The 7,460-nt window shown below is 36.9% G+C and overlaps 1 long non-coding RNA gene across 1 annotated transcript in view; it reads right to left on the reverse strand.

The window, feature by feature from the left end:
* Positions 1 to 6,090: 6,090 nt before the first annotated feature.
* Positions 6,091 to 7,460, reverse strand: part of LOC118161309 — a 5,604-nt gene continuing 4,234 nt past the window's right edge. The window contains exon 3 of the long non-coding RNA XR_004747937.1: positions 6,091 to 6,104. This is a non-coding gene — a long non-coding RNA (uncharacterized LOC118161309). The remainder of the gene's footprint in view (positions 6,105 to 7,460) is intronic.

A 7,460-nucleotide genomic window follows, 5' to 3' on the forward strand; every position in this document is an offset into this window, starting at 1 on the left:
AACACCACACACAACTATTTCACAAATATTTACCTGGCTTCACATCTAGGTATCCCTATTGTGTTAAAATGTTTGTCTTCTGAAGCTATTCCTTACTTAATAAAACTGGTGAGACTTCTAGACACAGTAGAATATCACTATGCAGTGGTTCTGATAGCCTTCATATTTTGAAGATAAACTTGGGACTAAAAGAAAGATGCAGAAAATTCAATCTCTAGAAATGTCAGAAACTACATAACACTGAAAAATAGGTAAACAGCTAAAGAGAGTTCAGAGCTGCTTGCGACATGAGTTCTGGGAGTGATTCCTCAGCGATACAGGTGAATTGCATCTCAAGAACTGAAGATTTGATTTTGTATAATAAAAAAGCTAATTTTTAATTATTCCATTACGATGCTTCCTGTCATAAGAATGGTGAATGTTTCCAAAATAAAAACAACTGTATGACACTAATGAAGACAGGAGATCTATAGTTCTTCTGAAATGGAAAACATGATAAACCTGAACAAGGATATAATTGTAGCAATATAAAGTGTGTTGAGGATATTAAATGCTTTTCAAGATTCTACTTATCCCTTTTAAGATGTTTAGTGATCCCAGAAAAAAATCTAACTCACTAAAATTGTTTTTCAATAAGTACCATCTTTGTTGAAAATCAGTACTGTGCAAGTTTATTCACAGATCAATCTGAAAACAAATTGCAAGTTTTATTCAATTCATTTTTTTAATTATTTGAGACACTGAATTTTATTGTACTAAAATTGGATGGTTCAAGTATACTTTTTCATTCCAGAATAAATGTATTTTAGGGTAAAGATGGTGTCGTCGCCCCCCCCCCCCCGTTTTTTTTCTTTTTGAGAGATAAAACATCCATAAATGATAAATGCATGTAGAAATGCTGATCATAGATATGCTTTCTTATTAAATATACATAATTTACACAGTGTTAGAACGTGTTGTGAGACTGTTAACATAAAACATGTCCTGTTAACATAAAACAACTTTTTTGAGAATACATGGTACAAATGTGATTTTTTAATGCAATTTCAGAATAATAATAATAATAATAATAATAATAATGTTCTGGTACACTTAGATTATGTTTGTCTGTTTGTCTATGTTTAAATAAGCTCATGAGTATAACAGCTGAAAAACAATCTTAGAATCACTATTAGAATAAATGGGATTTCAGGTATCCAAAATTTAGACTCTAGATGAACTAAGTTGTAAATCTGGATGTTGAAATTAATATTTTATTTTAATATTTATGCTACCATGTGTTTTCTGGAGACAGAAATATTTTTTAATTTTTATTGTTTTATTGTATTGTATTATCATTCTTGGACATATGGCTTTGGTCCTATACTACACTCAACTGCTAAAAATTAGATTTCAGCCATCAAAACATTGATTTGCCTTGCCTTGAAATATGTTTCTGGGAATCACCACTGTCCAGACACAGTACTTCTGGGAATTAAATCACAAAGCAGCAGGTCAGATAGGTACATATGAGTAGGGATAGAATACATATTCAGAGCTATGAATGTTTCTTGCTATGCAGAGAACACATATTCTGAAGACCTACACAGTCAAGATGTAGAAGCTTAGCTTGCTTCTACAAGTGTACATGGCAAAATCTTAAGCTTATTTTAAAGTATAAATAAGTCAATCTATAAACTAATTTAACGAGGATTGTACATCATCAGCAGAAAATACATCACTTAGGACAAATGTATTTTAAATGAGGATGCCAGAGTCCATGACCAGACACAGGAAGGATGCACACATTGTCTGTTTCTAATCACTAACATGTCTGACTGTTTGCATAGGGATATTTCTCTTTGGTTATTACAAAGTGAATCATGTGTGCTATCCAGACACACAGAATGAGAAATGCTTTGGGCTCTAGCTGGCAATACTGAGGACATATCCACTTACTATTTTGGGTGAGGAAAAAGGATATTAAGAGTAATTTTCCTGTGGCCAGGGTTAGCTCTGCTCCTTTCTGTATTAATTTAATGTAGTCTGGGTTCAGTATTTTTTCCTTCCATTATTTTCAATATGCATCTTATTTTATTCTCATATGTAATTATCTCTAACATAATAATTTGCATAATATAGTTTATATGTACTCCCTTTATGTTTAGCTTTATAAAATCATAATTATGGCTTGGTTGTTATGTGATCATGCTGTGATATGCCTATATTCTGTCTTCTATTATTTCTGTAGTCTTTTAACTGTAATACCCTGCCACACTTTATCCTTAAATCAAATAACAACAACAACAAAAATGTTAGGAAAACAAAACAAAACAAAACCCAAATTTTCATTCTTCTGGAAAATTCTGTTTGGTGCTTTGTCTTGTAGTGTGTCTTAATTTCTTAAAATCTTAGCACAACATGTAGATTTTATAGCTTAGCTGTGTTTCTTGTATATAAAGCAGATGAAAAATCCTTCAAGTTTGATTTTAATTTAGAGAAATACAAGTTATGAATCCAAAACAAAATCTTCTCATAGGAAAAAGAATTAATTTACTGTGCATTTTTTATAATATTTGTGATGTAGGAGGTAAATAAATAAATAGTTTTAAAACTAATCACCTCCATGGTGTTTAGGATCACAAACATTTTTATGTCACACTCATTAATAAGTACATCTCAAATTCAGTTCCCATGAAAGACTGGAAGTTTTAACATTTGCACTGAAATGACTATAAACTTCTCCCAACACATCTGCCAGGCACCAATTTTTATCTTTATCTAGCACTCTGGATGCTGGTATAAGAGGCATTACATGAGACAAAAATTGCACATATTAACAAAATGTTAGAACAATATTAAAAAGTCAAGAAGAATATATGTATACTGGTTTATGAGGGAAAATGTAGTGATGAAAGAAGTCTGAGGTACTTAATGCCTTTTTCCCTCAGTCTTTATTAGCAATGCTAATTGTTCTCAGGCCCCTTTAGTTGGAATATGGTCATAGGGAGCAAGATGAAGCCCCTATAAACTCTATATCACCTCCTCCATGTTTTGAATGTTCCTTAGTCTATGGTGCTGGATGGGTTCCATCTAAGTGTACTGAAGGAGCTGGTGTAAGTGCTTGCTAAGCCACTTTCAATAATTTACCAGGAGTCATGGCTAAATGGGGAGGTCCCAGTTGAATGGAGGTTAGTGAATGGGACTCCAGTCTACAAGAAGGGCAGGAAGAAGGATCTAGGAAATTACAGGTCTGTCAGTCTGACCTTGGTTCCAGGAAAGGTGATGGAGCAAATAATCTTGAATGCCATCACGGCACCTACAGGTCAAGTAAGTGATCAAAAGCGGCTAACATGGGTTGCTGATGGGCTGCTTGACTATCTGATCTTCTATGACAAGATGATCTAGCTAACAGATTAAGAAAATGTTGTGGATCTTAATTTTAGTAGAGCAGTTGTTATCTTCTCCCACAGTATCCTTCTGGAGAAAATGGCTGCTCATGATTTCAGCAGGTACATGGTTTGCTGTGTGAAGAACTGGCTAGATGGTTGGGCTCAAAGAGTCGACTCCTTTGAGGGCAGAGAGTCCTTGCAGAGAGATCTTGACAAATTAGAGATCTGAGCAATCACCAACCACATGAAGTTCAACAAGAGCAAGTGCTGGATTCGCACCTAGGAAGAGCCAACCCTGAGCGTATGTGCAAACTTGAGGAGGAGAGGCTGGAGAGCAGCCCTAAGGAAAAGGGATCTGTGAGTTTGGATTGATGCCAATTTGAATATATCAGCAGTGTACTCTGGCATTCAAAGAGGCTAGTGATATCTTGGGGTGAATCAAGCATAGCTTCGATAGCTGTTTGAGGAAAGTGATTGACCCACTGTGCTCTGAATTGGCATGGCTTCAGCTTGAGTACTGTGTGCAGTTTTGGGTGCCACAAGATAAAAAGGACTCAGAACCATTGGAAAGTGTCCAATAGAGAGCAACAAAGATAGTGAAGGGTCTAGAGGGGAAGACATATGAGGAGTGGCTGGTTGCTTTGTTTGTTCAGCCTAGAGAAGAAAAGACTCGGATGACCTCATGGCAGCCTACAGCTTCCTCATGAGGAGGAGCGGAGGGGCAGGCACTGATCCATTCTCTGGTGACCACTGACAGGACCTGAAGGAACAGCATGAATCCACATCAGGGGAGATTCAGACTCAATGTTAGGAAAAGGTTCTTCAATGAGAGGGAGATCAGGCACTGGAATAGATTCCCCAGGGAAGTGATCACATCACCGAGCCTGTCAAGAGTTCAAGAAGTGTTTGGACAATGCTCTCAGATACATGGTTTGATTTTGGGGTGGTCCTGTGTGGAGCCAGGAGTTGGACTTGATGATCCTTGTCGTTCCCTTATAACTCAGCATATTCTATGATTCTATGATTCAATGATCTGGATAAGGGGGTTGAATGCACCCTCAGTAAGTTGGCAGGCAAAACAAAGTTAGGCAGGACTGTCAATTTGCAGTCTACAGAGGGATCTGGATAAGCTGGATCAATGGGCGGAGTCTAATTGTATCACATTCAACAAGGTTAAGTGCTGGATCCTGCTTTTGGGTCATAACAACCCAGTAAGTGGTATAGGATTGGCAGGAAAGTTGCTCAACAGAAAAGAACCTGAGGGTGATGGTTGACAGGTGACTGAATGTGGGCCAGGTGTTTGCTCAGGTGGCCAAGAAGGCCAATGGCATTCCGACCTGCATCAGAACTAGCATTGCCAGCAGGACTAGGGAAGTGATTGTTCCCTTGTATGCAGCACTGGTGAGACCACACCTTGAATAATGTGTTTAGTTTTGGGTCCCTTGATAGAAGAAGGATATTGAGTTGCACCAGCAACAAATCTGGTGAAAGGTCTAGAAAAGGAGTGTTATGAAGAGTATCTGAGTAAATTGGATTTGTTTATTCTGGAGAAAAGAGGCTAAGGGGAGATCTTATCACTCTCTACAGCTATCTGAAATGAGTTTGCAGAGAGGACAGCGTTGGTTTCTTTTTGCAGGTGACAAGTGATAGGATGCCAGGAAGCAGTCTCAAGCTGCACTAGGAGAGGTTAGATTGGACATTACCCTTCACAGAGAGGGTGATCAAGCATAGGAAAGGGCTGTCCTGGGAAGTGGTAGAATCCCCATCCTTGGGGATAGTTAAGAGACGTGGACTAAGAGACATGGTTTAGTAATGGAACTTAGTAGGTCGGGTTGATGGTTGGACTTAATAATCTTGAAAATATTTTCTAACCTAGATTATTCTATTATTCTATGATAATATAGAATCTATACATTTGCAAAATATTAGATGATTCAGGATGTGCTAAAATGAGACGTTAGCACTGTGGGGTCTTCAGTTATTTTGACTACTTTCTTTTACTTCTTTTTTATCTAGGTAGGATTACTGCTTGATTTTCTTGTGTGTTTCAAATGCAAATTTAGATGCAAATTCTCTCAAAAACATGCAAAGATTAGCAATACCCCCACAAAGGATGTGCAATTTTCCCAAATTCATAAGCAAAATCACAAAAAAGAAAGCTTTCTCTTGGCTAAATTTGAATCCCAGCAGTGAACGCTAATGTCATTTGTAGTAGCTGATCAGAAGGTTTATCTGACTTCTGTTCTCTGTCCTGAGTCCACCATCCCATTAAACATGAAAGTTGTTCTCAGTAATGCAGAGGATAGCATGAAGTTATTCCAGCTTCCAGGCTCTTATGAATAATAATCATCATTTAGTTATCTTATTTGAAGTCCATTATGATATACAACACTGCAATGGATCTTTGATAATATGCAGTAGCTTTCACAGTACTGTCTGGCATCAGAGACTCCATTATTGCACTGCAGAGATTTGTATCATAGAGAAGTATCACATGCAAGGCATTGTTTCTTCTGTCTAACAATGTGAAGTTGCCCAGCCAGAGACCTTTCACAACATAGTCCTGCCCATACCATCATTCTCCTTGTTTTCAGTGTACCAACATGAATCCAAAAAGTGGCTCTTCAGTATCTGGAAGAAGGCTTATGAATGATTAAATGAAGACAGAATGTCACAACATGAAAATGGTTTTGCATTTATTTGGCCAAACCCCTGAATTTTTGCTCCAGGCTGCTTACAGATGCAGATAACAAAGGCAAAAAGAACTCTTAGCCAGATGGAGCTTTATGGAACACTAGCTCTATTTTATGTAGATTTTAGTTACTCACAAAGAGAAAATATATTTTTAATTATCCTGTTTCTTTTTGATGTGTTGTGGTTTAACCTTGAGAAGAGAATCAGAATAGTAAAAGTGAGAGAACTTGTTGGTTGAGATAAGCACAATTTACTAGGGAAAGCAAAAGCTGCATACACAAGCAAAGTATAACAAGAAATTCATTCACTATTTCCTATGGCAGTTAAATGATCACACATTTCCAGGAAAGCAGGGACTATCACACATAATGGTTTATTGGGAAAACTAACAACACAACTATGAACATCCTCCCTCCCCCTTCTTTACCCTCAGCTTGTATTACTGAGCATCACGTCATACAGTATGGAATATCTCTTTGCTCCATTTGGACTAGCTGTCCTGGGTGTGTCCCCTCCCAACTTCTTGTGCATCCCCAGCCTCCTTGCTGGCAGAGCAGCATGAGAATCAGAAAAGTTCTTGAGTCTGTGCAAGCACTCTTCAGCAACAACTAAAACATCAGTGTATTATCATTACTATTTTAATTAAAAATCCAAAACATAGCATCGCATGAGCCTCTACGAAGAAAATTAACCATCTCAGCCAAAACCAGGACATAACATTATTATTCTTTATTCTTCCTTATTCTGACACAACCCAGAAACAGTTACTAAGCATTTCTGAAAGTTGAGGGACAGGAGAAATTTGGAAAATAAAAATTCTTCTGCAGAATGTTAAAGTTACAATACAGCAGTATTAGAGGTTGTACAGCAATTTAAAACAAAACAGAACCTTGTTGCCCACAAGAGTTAGAAGATTAAGAGTTAAAGTATAGTTTCCTGTACAAAACTAAAAAATGTGGTAACAGCTGGGGGATAATGACTGAGTACAAGTTTCCTTCATATGTTATTGAAGGATTTTCTATTTAAACTGCAATGATGATTTTCCTGTTTGTACACGCATGAGTGCAACAGTAGGTGATTTGTGCTAATATGGATTTAGTTTTGTGCATATAATAAATGCATGATTACTGCAAGCCAAACATTTGTTCATTGCTGTGGAAATTAAATAATTTAAATTTGATTGTATTGTGTAGATGTGTAGACCTTTTTTTTTTTTTTTTTTTTTTTTTTCCCTTAAAGTCAATAGAGACAATAGTGGTTAAGTATGATGGTTGGATCCAGTTCAGCAATGTGAAGTTAATAGGGATGGAATTCACTCCTCCAGTTTGGGGAGGCTGAGAACCTTCATTCCCAGTGCTCTTAATCACTTTTTTTTTTTTTTTTTTTTTTTTTTTT

This window comes from Oxyura jamaicensis, chromosome 1 (genome assembly GCF_011077185.1).
Source record: "Oxyura jamaicensis isolate SHBP4307 breed ruddy duck chromosome 1, BPBGC_Ojam_1.0, whole genome shotgun sequence".
NCBI lineage: Eukaryota > Metazoa > Chordata > Aves > Anseriformes > Anatidae > Oxyura > Oxyura jamaicensis.